This window comes from Panthera onca, chromosome F2 (assembly GCF_046562875.1).
Source record: "Panthera onca isolate mPanOnc1 chromosome F2, mPanOnc1 haplotype 2, whole genome shotgun sequence".
NCBI lineage: Eukaryota > Metazoa > Chordata > Mammalia > Carnivora > Felidae > Panthera > Panthera onca.
Window position 1 is genome coordinate 55,349,676 of NC_138356.1, and position 19,493 is coordinate 55,369,168.

General features: G+C 36.3%; 1 pseudogene; it reads left to right on the forward strand.

The window, feature by feature from the left end:
* Positions 1-417: 417 nt before the first annotated feature.
* LOC132664821 (BH3-interacting domain death agonist pseudogene) lies at positions 418-1,282 on the forward strand (annotated as a pseudogene).
* The last annotated feature ends 18,211 nt before the right edge of the window (positions 1,283-19,493 follow it).

Consider the following 19,493-nt stretch of genomic DNA (forward strand, 5'->3'; position numbering starts at 1 on the left):
CAAATAGGTTATATTTTATCCAAATAACCCCTTTTTATCTTTAACTTTTGAGTTTAATAAATTTATACCTTTGGTGTCTTGGGGCCTTTGCCTCCAGCTTGCCTTACCTGGCACCCAGCGCCTCATCCCTGCTGTCTGCCTCTCAGAACCTGCTATAGCTGGTGGATAAGGAATTGTTGGAATGCCCAAGAAACTTAATAGCTGCAGCAACCAGCAAAAGTATGGCATCTAATAAATTATGGGCATAGGAAGCTTTGAGAATTTTATCCCCATCAGAGGCTGCTGACTTGGGATGCTCGCAAAACCAGAAGCAAGTCGAATCCCTGCAAGGTTGCCTGCGCCATAGATTCTAAGGTAAGCAATGGGTCAGGCCTCCAGGATGAGTGCATCAAAAAATTTGCTGGTCTTTGGCTTCCTTCAAAACTGCTCCAACTATAATTTCCACAAAGAGTTGGAGGCATTGGGCTGTGAACTGCCCGTGCCAGCTTACCTACAGGAGGACCATGATGATGAGCTATAGACAAATGGCAACTGGTGCAGCCACTTCCTCAATAGTGAGGAGGCATATTCTGAGAGTCAAGAATAAATCATCTGGGATATTGCCAGGCAACTCATACAAATAGGGGACAGAATGGATCTCAGCATTCACCCAAGACTAGTGAATAACCTGGCAATACAATTTAAGAATATAAACCTGTGGGAGGAAGAGAGAAGGAAGTGCCTCGCTGGTGCACTGGAGCAGGTCACACAGACTTATCCTAAAGACATGGAGAAAGAGAAGAGCAAGCTGATTTTGACCCATGCTGTTGGCCAAAAAACGTGGCCGGTCACACACCATCCTTGCTCCATGATGTCTCGTGCACAACAGTGAATTTTATTAACCAGAGCCTACTCACCTATATGAGGAACAGAAATGGAATGGACTGAGTGGACAACTCTTCAGAAGCATGACTGGTTCAAACTTGATATGGTGACAACAGTACACCTTCTTCCAGTGGGGATGGAGCCATGGCCATTTAAACAAAGTTCTTAAAGAAGATAGGCATGAGATAATAACTATTTGTTTCTTACTATTTAAATTTCTTTTAATGTTTACTTATTCTGAAAGAGAGAGAGAGAGTAGGGGAGGAGCAGAGAAAGGGAGAGAGTCCCAAATGGGCCCCACACTGTCAGTGCAGAGCCTGATGTGGGGCTTGAACTCACAAGCAGCAAGATTAGGACCTGAGCAGAAGTCAGATGCTTAATGGACTGAGCCACCCAGGCATCCTTATTTCTTACTGTTTTAAAGATGGTGTTTTAAGCAGCTGGTCCATATAGAAATCTCTGCATTAACATGCTTGAATAAAAATGTCCATTTGCACATATTTGAATGAGTTTCATACCATCTTCTAAATCCACTATACATTATGCCTTTATCTTATTCAGTTATACAGAGCTTCACTTGAAAATGAAACTTAAGAACAGGTTGTAAGGCAGAAGTAAAAAACACAACTTTACTGTTTATTAAAGTGCAATCTTGGGGCATGATCTTATAGCAGGCGATATCGTGTTTGAGGAGAGCAAGGACTGGAGACAGATGCACATACCCCTCACAAATGAAAACTTTCTCTCAAAATAGGGAATGTCTTAATTCTAAGGAAGTAACAATCTTCCCATTTAAAATCCAAATAGTACGAGAGGTTTTGGCCTAAAGTTCTATACTCAAACAATGGGAAAATCAGGCCTCAAAATATGTGTTCGATTTTTTTTCAACTTGATTTCCTTTTATTTGAGTCAAGAAGGACCAGAGGCAGTTAAAGGTGTGAAGGTGATTTAAGGTCCCATGTCAACTATAGTTTCCCAAATCAGGTAACTAAATGCACCTTTTCTCTTTCCAGGAATCCAGAGCTTTGATAAAAAATTTAAGCTGATGGAGTACCAGAAGCTACTGCATACATCCTGTGGGGGAATGTCTGTTAATAATCTTATATTTTTATTTTCCTCCCATATGCCTCAGCTCATCCTTTCCCAAGAAGTTATATCTGAAGAAAACAGGTTTCTAGGCATAAAAGATGAAAGAACAGTTAGACTCTTAAAAATTCAACAGTTGAAGTGGTTCCCTTTCTTAGGGACACAGTCAGAATGGAAGGAATAACAAAAGCAAGTCACTTAGTGCCAAAATAAACCAGGGAGAGCTTACATTTAGAAACAGTGCAACACCAGTCTGTTCTCACAATAAGCATTTCCTAGGCTTCTGTTTAAAAGTATGATGGTGGATGCTGGGTCCCTTTCACACAGGCTGCCGTTACTCTTAACCAGGAACACTCTTGTTACTTTGAAGATGACACTCTGGGGAAGCATATGAACGAAAGTAAATAAGTACTAATAAATACTTTCTTGTTACCAAAACACTTTTCTCTTCCTTGAGAGTTTAATCAGAAAAGAAAAATGACTACATTGTTCTGCATTAAATACATAACAGGTTAAGACTGGGTCTTGATATGATATCCGCAGTATGTTGCAAATACTAAAAGCAGTGCTGAAAGCCGTGCAGTACAAAGGCCACAATTTGGAAATAAATCTTCTAGTAACACTATTAAAATTAAATAAATAAAAACATATTTTTTATTATTACTCGTAGATTTATGGTAATGTCATCCTATCTTGTGCCTTCTGGATATATGACTTTTTCAATATATGATGTGACATTTCTAGATAATGTATTTCCTTTGTTTTTAAAATGTGGTCAAAAATTGATTGCTTTATTTTAATTCTTATTCCCCAACACCCTGCCACTGACTTGAAGTTTATGCATTTTATTTTTTATTAGTTTTGAAGTTAATGTTAAAATATGAACTGTACTTTATTTATCTATACCTTATTTAACAATGATTCATCATAATTAGTCATTTTACTTTTCTCTTCCCTCCCCCACCCAATATCAAGTTCTGTGTAACAGTGCAAACCTGTCACTGCCTTCTTGTCTTACATCTGAAGTTGTAGGTTGAGTTCTACAGTTTGTTTTTCCTGAAAACTCTGCCTAATATTGATTCACTTCCTGGTACACATTGTTAAAATGGGGTTTGTAAGCTCACATTCACCAGGGCATTATCTGAGAGAATTCTGCGAGGTTAAGACGAGGATGTGTTCTTCCAAAGGATATTTTAGTTGGTGTCTTGGCAAGGCTCTTACCAGCCTGGGATGGCTTTAACGGTAACTTCTGAGCATTGAGTTTCTGGACAACACAGATTGTGACAATTTGATACCAACATACATCAGGATAGACTTGTGTTATGAATTCCTATGGGGGGACTCTTTTTTCTACTTGGAGCTTAAATCAATCAGATAAATGTTTCTTCTCCTTCTTCCTAGTCTCTCCTTTTTGCTAAGAATGCCTTTCAACAGCTCCATCCTTATGTAGAAGTAAGTTACGGTCCTAGTTCCACATACAGCCCTGCTCCCCTTTCTCCATCAGACTCTCCTTGTTTTTAAGACTAGCAGATTCTCCCTGAATAACCCAAACTTCTGGACCACTTGTCTCTCAGTGTTTCACTTTCCTCTCTTGTTTTGGGGTCCATAGATATAGGTAAGAATTAAATAAGAAATTTTTAAATGCATTAATGACCAGCTGTCCAAACACTTCATTTTAAAGTGTATTTATTTATTTTGAGAGAGAGAGAAAGAGTGAACATGAGCAAGGGAGGGGCAGAGAGAGAGGGAGACAGAGAATCCCAAGCAGGGGATGCAGATCTGGATCTCAGGAACTGTGACATTTTGACCTGAGCCCAAAACCAAGAGTTGGATGCTTAACCAACTGAGCCACCCAGGCACCCCTAAACACTTCATTTTTTAGCCAATCACAATGAAGAGCAGAACTGTTGAGTTTTGCCGACTCAACCCACGTACAGATGTTTGTATGATGGGGAAGTAATTGGGACACTGTTGATAATGTTAATGGGCAACATTTATAACATTTCTGGCACATAATACACACTCAAAAGAGTCCCCTCCCCCATCTGTTGTCATCTCTCCATCACTCAATGTTTTCTGTTTGTGAGCAGCAACAGTAAAGCAAAGACTAGAATTCAAGAGCACCACCCTTGTCCAATTTTCTTTGTAAGACTGATAACAAATAATAGGTTTTCTTCTTTTTTCATAGTATATTTCTAAGCCTCCAGAGAAATCACAAGTCTAGTGTTATAATTCATTAACATAGAACTTGCCCTAGCTCCTGTTAGGCTGTTAGACTAATTGGAATGAGAACCAATCACATTTTGCATTACCTGAGAATAGCTATAATTTAAAAATATATGTATCTAAATGTAATTTAAAATTTTTTAATCTTACACTTAAGTACTTGACACACTGAACTTGTAGCAATAAGACTGTACAGCAAAAACTGTAATATGGTATTATAGGTACCTGATTGTTATTCTAAATTGTACACAAATTCATAGTTAATGAAAAATGGTATAGCAAAGGCATTGTATAAGCTGTTTTTCTTTCCTTATTTAAAAGTCTCTCCTGTCTTAGCTGAACAAGCTGCAACTTAGAGTTGAATTGTATGATTGGATTCTCTTTTTAATTGCTCTGTGACAGACTTCACAGAACCATGTCAAATTTGAGAAGAGTTACAAAAGAGAGTTTCACCTGAGTTGTACCCGTCATAAAGAGAGCTGTTGAAACATGGATAATGGGCGTGTGCCCTGGGTTTCTTTGATTTAATTGCCTGAGGTCTTCTCTGTAGTAATATGTCTGGCTAAGGTTTGCAGAGTGAAAGTTGCTAGACTGTAGAGCTATTTAATAAAAACCTTTCTGACTGACTTTCAAGATACTCAGCCTCCCCAAAGACAGGAAAGCCTAGTTTGAAAGCAAAAAAAAATATATTAATTGATCTTCATGTGAAACTTTCTAGATAACTAGGCAGATATTAACCTTTCTGAAAATTCAGAGTTAAATCCTCTCTGCTTGAAATATGCTGTTTTTATAAAGCTAACCGTCCACGAAATGAACTTGAATATTATGGAGTACAAACAAGGAGATGATTATTTTTATCTTCAACTTTATTAACACAGTTTATTAGAGGTCCTGGCTCTGGTACAAGGAGTGCTGAGTGAGGTACTACAGGGAATTACAAGAGAGAAAGTTGTTCTGCCCAACTAGGTTTTTAGTCCTAAGAAAGACCTCTGGAAAGCCTGAGAAAGGGGAGCTAACTTTACTGAGCCAAGGGAATTGAAAAGGAAATAACCACCCTGTTTTTGCTGTAATTGGTCCCTTTGAGGCTAGCTTTGCCTGAAGCAGATATAATTTCAAAAGGAAGTGGATAACCCACTTGGGTCCTTCTTTAAAGATCTGAGGGGAAACATGGGATTAAAGATTGGGGACATATTCCTTGGAGCTTTTTCCTGTCATTGAGGTAGGATCTCTGTTTAGCTCATGGGATATCTTGGACTTTTCTTGAATCTTTTATTTTCACATTTTATCACTTTCCTGAGTTTGCTGAGTCCAGTTGTATAAATATCCGAACAGTGACTTTTAAACCTTATGCTTAATTTTTAATGATGATAAGGAAGGACAATTCCAAATACACACAGAACATAGTATATCTGTATCTCTCTATGCATGTCTACACACCTATCTATTAAATATAAGTGAGTTATTATCAATTGTTGCTTAGAACAATGCAATTATTTCTGAAATAAAATGATTTCTTTCCTTCCAGAAAATCATGAAAGTAAAATAAAGATTCATTAAATACCTATCTAATAAAGAGAAATGTGCCAGATATTATTAAGGATACAAACATGAAGGCATGCTCCATGGCTATGAAGTACTTACGATATGATAATGGACACAAAATAACTATAACATGACAGAAGTTGATGAGTGCCACAAGAAAAGAAATAAGGAAAATTCTGTATTAATTTAGAATGAATGGTGTTTCTTAAATTTTGAGTATCAGAATCTCTGGGACCTTGGAAATTATGCAAATTCATATCTCCCCTCTTCTAGGATGGACCTAGAATTTGCCATGTTAATTCTGTCTCCATGTGATTATAATGATTTGTCTGCAGAACACAATTGCAGAAACATCTGCAATAAGTATAAATATTATTTATGGCTAAGGATGATGAAGAAAAACAGTCTTCATGGAGAATTTATGACTTTTGTTGGCTCTCAAAACTAGAATTTTGACAGAATGGAGATAGAGAGAAAGGACAATCCAGGTGATAGAAATAGTATCAAGAAAGGCATGAGGGACTTATTCTCAGAGACTGCCCCTGAAACAGATAGTAGAAAAGCAGAGATGTATGGACTTCGGGGTCATCCAATAATTAGTATTCTAAAGTGCCCAATGGAACATGACTACACTGACTTTTTTTGTTAACTTCTTTTGTTTTGGAAAAAAGAGATGGGATGGGAGAGGTCACGGGAGGAGTGGATGGCAATCACTGATGAAAATATAGCTTGTCTGAGCTGCGTCATCCAAGTGGATATTGTTAAGAAAATATTTAACATCTCGCTGTCTTTGCAGCTATGTTTGTAAGATGGAGATGATGTCTTTCTACCTGTGGTGCTCTGTCTCCTTCATTAGGGAGAATAAGATTTTATTGGTCAGGCAGCCTATCAGTGAAGAGTGCTCATTTGCTTGTCTTTTTTTAAGCTCAGGAACTGCTCTTGCTGTGGATTTGCTTCTGTCCTAAAAGGAAGCATAGCATCAAGTAATAGGTTAAATGGATTAAATAAGTGAACATTTGCAAATTACTCTGACAGTGGTCGTTAATGTAAAATAAACAATGGGACAAAACAAAGCAAAAAGAAATTTCTTGGTTTCTGTCTATTTCTCTTTAGAATTATGTAAACTGCTGCTTGAACTAAATTCAATTCTTGCTACCATGCATTTTCCTTCAGTTCTTAATCCATTTTCAAGTTCCTGCTTTTGGTTCAACCCTAGCTTCTGGCAGTGAAACTTCGCCTACTTCAGTATTCCTGAAACCTGCTCACATTAACTCTTTAAATATATAAAGAAAGGAGTTCTAATTTTATACCTACAGCCTTCCTTGGTTCCACTTTGTTGGCTCAGAGAGAGAGGTGTTATTAACTTTTTTCTATTGTTTCACATTTCTGGCTCCACTAATGGCCCTTAGCATCTATGCTGGATATTTTCCGTTTCCTCCTCCAGATGCACACTCCTAACCCCATGTCTGTGTCCTAGTCTCTGACCTTTATAGACTGCAGCACCAGGCTTTTCTGTCCTTTGGTTTGGGCAATAGAAAGTCCTTGCAAGGGACCAGAGTGTACCTCACTGAATGTCCTCAACAAAGGAGAGCTTATATGAGTCAAAGAGACAGTACTGTATACATTTCTAGAAGAAAAAAAAGATTGTTAAATGTTGCGTTTTATTCAGTGCGATTTGGGAGTTCTTTTCCTCAGCCTTCCCTCCATCTCTCATGGATCTGCTCTGTTGGTATAATCCACGGAACTTGAGCCTGTCCCTACACAAAAGCACTCCCTAACTTTAGAAGGTGCAGCAGAAGAACCTAAGGACGTTCCTGAGAAAAAAAATAACTTTGCAGAAGCATCTTGAGCCAACTCCACTTTCTTTTTCTTATATCCATCTTTTCACGCCCGATGGGGAAAAGTCAGCATATGGAGCTAGTTTACTTTTCAGAAAGGGCAAATTTGTTACCTGCACCATTACTCTACGTGATAATCCCCATGCTAATCAAATGGCAAGGTTTTTTCTAAACCACGTTCTTCATCAGCATCCTTCCCAGTACAACATTCCGAACAGCCACTCCCAATCTATCAGAGTTGGTATTCAAGATGAAGTGTATTTTTCATCCCTTCTAAGAATAGAGGGACCAAAAGAGCTCCCAAATTCATCCATGGTGTAGTTTCACTCACCACAGAAGGAAGAGTATATATGAATTTGGAGCCATCATCTTAACCAATGACAAAGTTTTCCTTTTTTACAATTTTGGAGAAATGTTGGGTTAAGTTAAACAGCTTAAGCAGTCAATTTAGAATTTTGTATATGCAAATATGCATTACTCATCTTCAACAGATGAGAGCAGTCTGTAGCTTGAATTAATCAGATTATTTTGGTTGTGAGTGAGGGAACTCCAGGTGGATGAGTTCAGTAAGGGAAAGACAATTTATGGATATCAAACTATAGAAATACATAACAAAAGTGAGCAGTGGTTCAAAGCAGACGTGGAACCAAGGAGAGGGATACTGTAAGGTTTTTTTTTCCCATATCTTATTTCTGCTTCTATCAGTTTTATTCTTTACTCTTTTTAGACTGGCTTTTTCTCTTTGTCAGGGAACATTCCACTAACATATCCAAACTAATAACTCAGGACTTCGCAAAAAAAAAAAAAAAGAGGGAGAGAGAGAGAGAGAGCATGAGAGAGAGAGATTGCTCCATTTTAGTTTGTTTTTGTTTTTGTTTTTCCGGTTAAAAGAAGAAAAGAAGGAAGCCCACAATGGGCTTAGTTTGGGATATGCCCTGGAAGTGGAATGTTATAATGGTCAGCCCCTAGATCCATAGTGGTCAAAGCTTAGAAATGAAGAGTTCAAAATCGAAAAACAAAGTGCTTTTGGAAAGAGCAAATGTTATAGGACAAAATTTTTTTGATGATTGAATCCTTTTATTGTGCAGAATATCTTGCAAGGATCTCTAGTCTGCTAAATATCCTCTAGAAAATATTGGTTAGCTTTTTTTAAAATTTATTTATATATATTGAGAGAGACAGACAGCATGAGCTGGGGAGGGACAGACAGACAGAGAGGGAGAAAGAGAATCCCAAGCAGGCTCTACACTGCTAGTGTGGACCCTGATGCAAGACTTGAACTCACGGACTGTGAGATCATGACCAGAGTTGAAACCCAGCCTCGCATGCTTAACTGACTGAGCCACCCAGATACCCCAAAAATATTGGTTAATATTAAAGATAGCTTCCAAAATATTGAAATGGTAGCACATGGCTTCTACAGAAAGCATGCATTCTGAATTCTGGCTATATTCAATACAGCTGTTCTCATCCAAGCACAGCAGTGCATTTTCATAGTTCCTTAAGCAAAATTTTCATGCTCTTTCGTCATTTTGTTACTTTATAATATTTTTATTATCAATTCATTTCTACTTACACATATTTCACCAAAACTTTTGGCAATGTTGAAATTGCTTAGATTGTGGGAAACTCACCGCCTAGTGAACACTTAAATGTCTTTAAGCTTTTATACAAAGTTATTTTACAATTATCTGGCAAAACTGCAAGTCCTGCAAATTGTCATTTTGGTATGTGTGTGCACATGAAGTGTGTGTCTGTATGTGTGCATAGATGTGCATGTGTGTGTTGGGGCTATGCTGTGTACAGAAACTGAGGTCATATAACTCAATCAACAAATTCTGTCATAGATCACAGAGAAAGACGGAGTCACAAAATAGGGCTTGGGAATTAGGAACAACCTACAGATTATCCTATCTGTGTGAATCCTATTGTTACTGATGAGAGTGTGTTGTTTTGGTGACCATAACTATGTTCTGTAGTAGATGATCTGTCATGGTGAAAAAAAAAATCATTTTTCTCCATTAGTTATTTCTGCCTTACTTTTCAGGGAATTTGTATATCGATTCCTAAATTGTGGTGCCTGAATTGTCAACACTGTTTTTCATTGGTTATTCCAAAATAAGAATCAAACCACAGTTATGCAAATGCATACATATTTGATAATTAAAGAGTTTATCATTTGGGATTAAGAATGGGCTGAATGAAAAAGCAAATCCAAAATATTAGTGACTTAAATAAAATAGAGCTTGATTCTCTGCTATTTGAATTAAATCCACAGACAAACAGTCCTGGTCAGATGTGAATGTTTCATACTCAGGAAAGGTCCTTTTCTCCTTCTATCCATTATTACTTGCAGGAGTTCTATTTTCATGGTACAAATTGAATTTCAGGCAGTAAAAAAAAGACCTTCTATCTTTAAAGAGGGTTCTCAATGGCGTGCCTAAGTGGCTCAGTTGGTTAAGCATCTGACTTTGTCTCAGGTCATGATCTCATAGTTTGAGCCCCACAGTGGGCTCTGTGCTGACAGTTCAGAGCCTGAAGCCTGCTTCAGATCCTGTGTCTCCCTCTCTCTCTACTCCTCCCCTGCTCATACTCTGTCTCTCAAAAAACAAATAATAAAAAAAAAATTAAAGCGGTTCTCAAGAACTGTTATCCAACAATTCTACTTTAGTGACTCTGCTCAGATACTCCCATATTCTCATCATTGATCCTCTTCATTATTTATTTACTGGCCAAATAAACATTTTACACCCTATGCAAGACCTAAAATATTGACAATAAATTATAACTTACATAATTGTTAAAGTCAGTTCACTATAGTCCAGTCGGTCCCTGACTGAAAAAATTGGTGCGTCTTGATGCTCACAACTAAGGTTAGTCCCCAGACCATGGTGAATTTACCTAGGAAATGTTGTGCAAGGATGCTTCCTAAATCCAGCCAATAGGAATTTTTCTGGTGACATCTCCACTTCTAAATAACACTCTTCAAATTTCAACATTTCATAATCTTCAGGGTTGCATATGCCAACTTTGTAACCAGTTTATCTACATTTAGAACACACATTTGAGATGACCAAGATAGTTATTTCCAAAGGAACAAAACAAATATATATATGGCATTTATAGATAAATTGATTAGATATAGGACAAATATCTAATTCTGAAAGGAGAAGTAACTTGGATAAGTGAGTGATAAGCTAGTTAGAAAGTTATTGTGATTTTTGAGATAGTACTTTTACTAGTTTTTATTTTCTGCAATTCAAAATGAAATAGAAGTTTATTAATTATTCTGATAATTTCATGATGTCAGCCTTCAGATTAGTGTTCAAATATTTGGATGCTAATAGATTCAGCATATTTCAAATAATGTAGATATAATTGAAAGATCCCTATTTTTCCTCCCAGTACATTGACCTTGGGCTTTTAGGGTAGACTTGTACTTACAAGTTTCTTATAGATGTGCAGTTATCTTTAAAGAACTTTCCTTTTTCTTTTTTGAAATAGCTGTATGACATTTATCTTAGAAGTCAGATGAATTAATTGAGGTTTGAGAATTAGAGGATTTAAAGCATAGATTGAATGACTGAAGACATCTCTAGGTAGTAATTTCTGACTTGAATTATGGTTCTGAGGATTGAAAACTGGCAGGTGATGTAAATTCAACATGTGAGTAAAGGAGAAAGAAAGAGCATAAACAAATGTAAAACCAATTCCAGAAGTGAGAAAAACATATTCATGGAAGAGGTTGACAAAACTTATTATAAGTTGTAGAAATCCACGAATCATAAATTAAGACAGTGTAAAATGTTCAAACATCTCTGGCTATAGGTTACATTGAAAATACAATCCAACCTTAGGACTGTTAGCTGCCAATTCAGAAAATATTCTTTCACTTGAGGACAGGGATAACCAAAAAAATGTTTAAAGGCATCTCCTCCCTTCAGGAGGATGTTTGCATGTATGGGGGCTGGAAGACTATAGCTGTGTAAAGATGGGACATCTTCCCATGAAGCAGACATGAAATTTGCCCTGATAAAAGGTCTATGATTTTTAAAAGTGAACATTACTGTTGCAAATGGACCCTTTTGCACATTCAGCAAATGTCAATGATCCCTTGATAAATATTCAGTTTCTGGAGTTTAAAAGGAGGTGGGAATTGGGGCATCTGGGTGGTTTAGCCTGTTAAGCTTCCAATTCTTGATTTCGGCTCACTTCATGATCTCGTGGTTTGTGAGATGGAGTCCCGTGTCAGGCTCTGTCCTGACAGTGCAGAGCCTGATTAGGATTCTCTGTCTCCCTCTCTCTCTCTGCCCCTCCCTGTTCTCTCTCCTCTCTCTCTTTCTATCTCTCAAAAATAAATAAATGAACCTTAAAAATAAACAAATAAATAAAGGAAGTGGGAATGCATTTCTTGTGCATCATATGGTAGTATCAAAAAAGGCAAATACTGCCTAATGTACAGAGATTTAATAGCAAGAATGCACAAAACAGTCTTATGACCTATTCAGTATTTCTCTCCCTTTCATATTTTCACTGGAAGCTTGTGTAAAGATTCATAGAATCTTCAGGATAAAACTGGTCAACCTTATAGTGAGTCAAGTATACGTTCCCTGTGAGTTTAGGTGCAGGAATTTATCAGTTTGCAATTACTATAATAACACTACATAATAGACACAACATTTGAGTGGCATTAAAAAAACTAAAACATAAATATGTAGCTCAAGTTTTTTTCATATTGGCATGCGGAGGTGGGGGGATTGGCTGGCTGGCTCTTCTTTAAGCTATGGCTGGGCCTAGCTCTTTGCAAAGATATAATTTGGTCCAGGGACCAGGAAATTAGAGAAGCAGCTACCTGGGGAAAGCTCATCATATGGAAATAATAGAGGCAGAAGCTGGCAAGCCCAACTGCACTAGTGCTTTTTAAGCCTTTGGTTATGGAACTCACACTAATATTCTACTGGCTAAAGCAAGACATGGCCAAATCAAAGGGGTGGAGAAACATATTCCTCTTTAGTTAGAGAAACAGCAAAGTCAAATGGTAAAAGATGTGGTGGGCATAGGGAAAGGTGAAAACTTGGAGCCATGAAAGCAATCTAGCCCAAGGACCAATAAGGTTATAGAACTCAAGAACTGCATGCCCTACTTGCAAATTTTTATACCTAATATTAGAAAGTGAGACCTTGGGGCACCTGGGTGGCTCAGCTGGTCAAGCATCCAACTGTGGCTCAGGACATGATCTCATGGCTTGTGAGTTCAACCTCCACATCGGCCTCTTTGCTGACAGCTCAGAGCCTGGAGGCTGTTTTGGATTCCATGTCTCTGTCTCTCTCTGCCCCTCCCTCTGTCTCTTTCTCTCAGAAATAAATAAACATTAAGAAAAAATAAAAAAGAAAGAAAATGAGACCTTTACTGTCTTCCTAATCAAATGCTTTTTTTGACCATCTTTTGATGTTATTGCTTCTAACATCCTCTTGCTAATGAACAAATGTTCTGGTTGTAGGTTTCCACAATGATGTCAGAAATGTTGAATAATACTATTCAGAGTAATGATACCTGCTTAAGGTACTTTGTGAACTGTCGAAATAATCTTAGTGATGCTGACACATATATGTCACATCCTTTATGCTGGAATATGTTTAATATAAGCTGACACACAGACAATACAAGAGCCACAAGACTTTACAATGAAGTAATACCTCCTGGGTTTTGTAGGGCAGTGCCACCTAAGTTCTAGGAAACTGGTCCTCAATTTTAAATTGTAGATGCTTGGTTGAAGAGAATTTCAGGCTTTTTAATAACTTGTACTGAGTAGAGTTATATTTCCCAGTACACTATTTCCTGAAATTCCTCTCCATAGTTTTTTGCTTTTTTTTTCCCCCTCACTTGGCCTTAAATACCTGGTGTTAGCCATTCTTGAAATGTGACCACTTGACATTATCAATTGGTTAACAACTAGCCTAGAAACAACCGCAAAGTTTTAAAAACCATTGGTAAAGTCAGAACTACATAAAATTTACTCTAATAAAAAATTTACCCTGGAGGGAAACAGAAATTCTATCCCAGCTAGTTAGCTAGAAATTGAAAAGGTGAGGAGATCAATCTCTTAGAAATGAGTGGCAATTCTTGACTGCAATCATCGGAAAGGAGAAATTTGAGTAAGTTGAAAAAATATTCACATGAAAATTGCTCTCCTGATGCTTCCCAATTCTGGTAGGGGAGGAAAGGCAGGCAATCATGCAAGGAAAGCTAATTGCCTATGAGGCTTGCAGCAGAAGAATAAGCCAGAGGGAAATCATTGGATTGGAATCCAAATATAAGTTTTCAGAAAGGAAATTAGAGAATGATAATAAAGTCAAACACAGGGAAAGAAAGCCTGTAAAATGCTACTAAAATGATAACAGACCACTTGGAATGTTTCTAAATATAAGAAAACTATGCCCTTAAATTATATAACAGTATTTGTATACTATTACATCTTTTAATGGACAAAATGAGGCTACTGTTAATTTGAGTAATAAAGATGAGAGGCAAAGCATCTATTAGAATCCGTGGAGTGAAGGTATGAATCATAAAACATCAGAATTTCTTTGAAGAGAGGGGTGTGGCAATTATTATTTGATCGATTAAGGAACATAAAACTATGTGTAGTATTTCTGAACAGTAGGGAAGTCATTACAATGTATCTCTAAAGAAAAAGTATGCTAAACTTTTTTAACAGAATGTGTGAGAAGTCCCTGAAGTTCATGGGCTTTTTCCAAAAGCTCTACAAATTATTAGTGAAATATTAGGTATATTTATTGCAGAGTATTTTTTATTTTGTCTTGAAGATACCTTAAATTCTTTTGACTCTTATCTTAAAAAATAAAAGAAACAAGTGATTGTAAGCTAACATTATTTTTAATCTATAAAAATAAATTCTAAGAGGCAAAAAGTTATTTCCTATTATTTAAAACATCAAAATGTTTAATTAAATAAAATAAAATAAATAAAATAAAATAAAATATACAGGCTTTGTGTATGTGGTGACATAGGATAAAGAATATATACGGTATATACTAAAATCAGTAAAATTTATAATTAGAAACTTCAATGTCATCTACTTTAACCACTTCATATAAATATGGGGAAAACACTCTTAGATAAATTAAGTACTTTGCACAAGTCAGAATTTGCAATTAGATATTAAATCTTTGGTCTCCTAGTCAAGTGCTCCAAAATTCCCAATACCATTCTAACAAGAGAGAAAAATTTCATACAGATATTAAATGAAATATAAAAGTCTTAGCTGATTGCAAACTGAGAAATATTCTTGTAAATATTCTCTGGAGCAAAAATGAAAGCAAAATAAACATTTTTAACTATCTAAAGAACAATAAAAGTGTAGCACTTTATATTAAAACATGTAAGACAAAGCTACAACATTATTCTGAAGAAATATATAATTTAAATACCCCCAAAGCTAAAGAAACACACCACAATTTAAAAACTAGAGTCACTCATTTTAGAGATTTAGGGAAACAACAATAAAGTGAAACAAATTTATAGAATTAGAAAACACACTTGGAAATGGGTTTAATTGAAGAAAATCAAAGAATAGATAAATTCTGAAGCTGGTTCTTAGAAAACAAAACAAAAAAAACAACAAAACTTACATAGTGACTAATTAAAAAATAAGAAACCTGTAAAGGTTTAGGTATGAGTTTGGAAATATAACTGTGTAAAAGAAATTAAAATAAATTGTAGAATCTATGAAACAATGAAGAATTTAAACTTCTAGAGAAAAGAAATTATTAAAAAATTTTTTCTTATTTTACATTTATTCATTTCTAATAGACAGAGAGAAACAGAGCACAAATGGGGGAGGGGCAGAGAGAGAAGGAGACACAGAATCCGAAGCAGGCTTCAGGCTCCGGGCTGGAGCTGTCAGCCCAGAGCCTGTCGCGGGGCTCGAACCCACAAACCACGAGATCATGACCTGAGCCCAAGTCAGACACTTAATCGACTGAGCCACCTTGGTGCCCTGAAAAGAAATTATTTTAAGGTAAAATGTAAATTTGTCAAATTTGGCCCAAGAAGAAGTTAAGATTTGAATACATTTCTTATCAATGAAGAGGTAAAAATGAGGGTTAAAAAGTTAATGTTTTAGGGGCGCCTGGGTGGCGCAGTCGGTTAAGCGTCCGACTTCAGCCAGGTCACGATCTCGCGGTCCGTGAGTTCGAGCCCCGCGTCAGGCTCTGGGCTGATGGCTCGGAGCCTGGAGCCTGTTTCCGATTCTGTGTCTCCCTCTCTCTCTGCCCCTCCCCCGTTCATGCTCTGTCTCTCTCTGTCCCAAAAATAAATTAAAAACGTTGAAAAAAAAAAATTAAAAAAAAAAAAAAAAAAAAAAAGTTAATGTTTTATACCTGAATATTAAATAACTTTTAAAGAACAGGAAGTGTCAGTGCTGTTGAAAATGTTCCATAAGTATAAAAAGATGAAAATTTGCACAGTTTCTATTTATGAAACTAGGGTAAGTTTAATATAGATTTTCTTAAGATAACTAAAATAGACCAATTTTTCATATGAATATAGATGCAAATATTCTAATATGTTAACCAATATAACTAGTGATGTAATGAAGTTTGATTATATCATGACAAATAGTGTTTATTGCAGGAAAGCAAGAGCAATTCACGATCAGGAAATTCATCCATTCATGCCGATTTATTGAGTGTTTTTTCTACACCAGGAGCTTCATGATTTTGTTGTGAATTTTACTGCAGGTTGACACATTCCTATCCTTGTTGCTTCCTTTCTAATGAACGATACCAGACCATATAAAGGAAACAACTAATTAAATAATATAATTTTATGGGAATGCAGGCTGGTGCAGCCACTCACTCTGGAAAACAGCATGGAGGTTCCTCAAAAAACTAAAAATAGAACTACCTAACGACCCAGCAATTGCACTACTAGGCATTTATCCATGGGATACAGGTGTGCTGTTTTGAAGGGACACATGCACCCCATGTTTATAGCAGCACTATCAACAATATCCAAAGTATGGAAAGAGCCCAAATGTCCATCGATGGATGAATGGATAAAGAAGATGTGGTGTATATATACAATGGAGTATTACTTGGCAATCAAAAAGAATGAAATCTTGCCATTTGCAACTACGTGGATGGAACTGGAGGGTATTATACTAATTGAAATTAGTCAGAGAAAGACAAAAATAATATGACTTCACTCGTATGAGGACTTTAAGAGACAAAACAGATGAACATAAGGGAAGGGAAATAAAAATAATATGAAAACAGGGAGGGGGACAAAACAGAAGAGACTCATAAATATGGAGAACAAACTGAGGGTTACTGGAGGGGTTGTGGGAGAGGGGATGGGCTAAATGGGTAAGGGACACTAAGGAATGTACTCCTGAAATCAGTTATACTATATGCTAACTAATCTGGATGTAAATTTTAAAAAATAAAAAATAACATAAAAAAAGAAATATATTGAAATTTGGGGAGGTATTTAGAATATACAATCTGAGCAAAGTCAGACTTGTACATTATTTATTCATTAAATTATGCCTTATTTAATAAATGTTAAATGCTAAAAAAAAATAATGTAATTTCAGGTAGCAAATAAGGCTATGGAGAAAACAAAAGCAAAGTAAGAAACTGAAGTGGACATATACTGAGGCTCATGTAGAGGCAGTGTTGTTTGAACTCCTCCTCCTCCAAAAAAAGAAAAAAATGATATTCAGGCAAAGATCTGAATGATGTGAGATGCATCCTGTGCAAAGATCTGGAGAAAGTGCTTTCTGAGGTAGAATATCAAGAACTTACATGTAGTTGAAACATGATAAGGGGAAGAGTGTCAGGCAATGAGACAGAAGTGGCATTGCCAGCCATGCCAAAGCCAGGCCTTTTAAGTCACAGTGGATTTTATTGTAAGTGTTATGGAAAGCCATTTTCATGTTTTAAGAACAATGGTGATGTAATCTCATTTACATTTAAAAAAATATGGGAGCATTTGGGTGGTTCAGTTAAGCAACTGACTTCAGCTCAGGTCATGATCTCACTGTTTGTGAGTTTGAACCCTATGCCCTGCATCAGGTGCCCCACTCTCAAGGTAGAGCCTGCTTGAGATCCTCTGTTCCTCTCTTTCTCTGCCCCTCCCCTACTCATGTGCGCTCTCTCTCTCTCACTCTTTCTGTCTATTAAAAAAATATTATTCCAGGTGTTTAAAAAAGAAATGAATGAAGGATGACATAGTGACACAATTAAGAAGCTCTTTTTAGTAGTAAGTAAAAAATGAAGATGACTGGGACTAACAAGAGGTATAGGTAGTGGAAGTAGCCGAATTTGACATATGTTTTGAAGAAATTGCAGCAAAGTGTGAATAGTAGATTGATTTGGGGGATGATAGGAAAAAAAAGAATCAAGGATGATTTGTTGCTGAGTATGTATATACATATGTATACGTACATGTATTTGTTGTTGTTTATGTAAGTGTACATGTGGGGAGGTGGAATGTGCTTCTGACTTGTAATGCAATTTATTGAGATGTGAAGAAAAAGGATAGTATGGGAGACAGTAATATTCATGTTAAAATAATAAGTTTCAGTTTCCAAATTGATTTGCTTACTGTAGGTATTATATATTTCCATATATACTTCAGAAGCAATTTTTAATTTCTACAAAAATTATTTCTAAAACAAATTCTAGCAGAAGCCTGCTGAGATTTTGATAGTGATTGAATTGAGCCTACAGATCATTTTGGGAGCATTTCCAATTTAATAATATTGTTTCCAAATCCGCTGACATGGAAAGTCTCTCCATTTAATCAGATATTCTTTTATTTATCTCAACAATGTGTAGATTTTAGTGTATAAGTCTTGTACTTCTTTTGTTACATTTATTCATGACTTTATTCTTTTAAAATTTTTTTTTTTTCAACTTTTTTTTTTTTATTTATTTTTGGGACAGAGAGAGACAGAGCATGAACCGGGGAGGGGCAGAGAGAGAGGGAGACACAGAATCGGAAACAGGCTCCAGGCTCCGAGCCATCAGCCCAGAGCCTGACGCGGGGCTCGAACTCACAGACCGCGAGATCGTGACCTGGCTGAAGTCGGACGCTTAACCGACTGCGCCACCCAGGCGCCCCATGACTTTATTCTTTTAAATGTTATTTCAAAGAAAGTTACTTTCTTAATTTCATGTTTTGAATGTTTCTTTCTGGTACATAAAAATACAACTGATTTTCTTGTATTGACCCTGTTTCCTGAAACCTCCATAAATTTTTTTATTAGTCCTAGTGTTTTTGCTGTGAAATATTTAGAATATTTATGTATGAGATCATTTAATCTTCAAATGCATAATTTTACTTCTCTGTCTTCAATCTGTATGTCTTCAGTTTCTTTTTCTTGTCTTATTTCACTGGCCCAACTTTATTAAAATCTTGAATAGAAGTGGTGATAGCAAACATCCTTGACTAGTTTCTGACCTTAGGAGGAAATCATTCAGTCTTTCTCCATTAGGTGTGATGTTAGGTGTATATTTTACGTGGATGCCCTTTAACAAATTAAGAAATTTTATTCTGTTACTAGTTTGTTAAGAATGAACAAATGCTGAATTTTTTTCAGCTGCTTTTTCTGTGTTTATTGAGGTGATAATGTGTTTTTTAATCCTTTATTATATTAATATGGAATATTACATTGGGTTTCAGATGGTAAATCAAACCTGTATTCCTGAGATAAATACCATTAGGTCACGATATATAATCTTTTATAGCTAATATTTTGTTAAAGACTTTGGCACCAGTATAATGTGTCAGAGAATAAGGTGGGAAGGATTCTTTCTTCCTCCATTTTTCTGAAAGCATTTTTGTAGTTGGTATTACTTTTTATTGAAATATTTGATAAATCTACCAATAAGGCCATCTGGGCTCAGG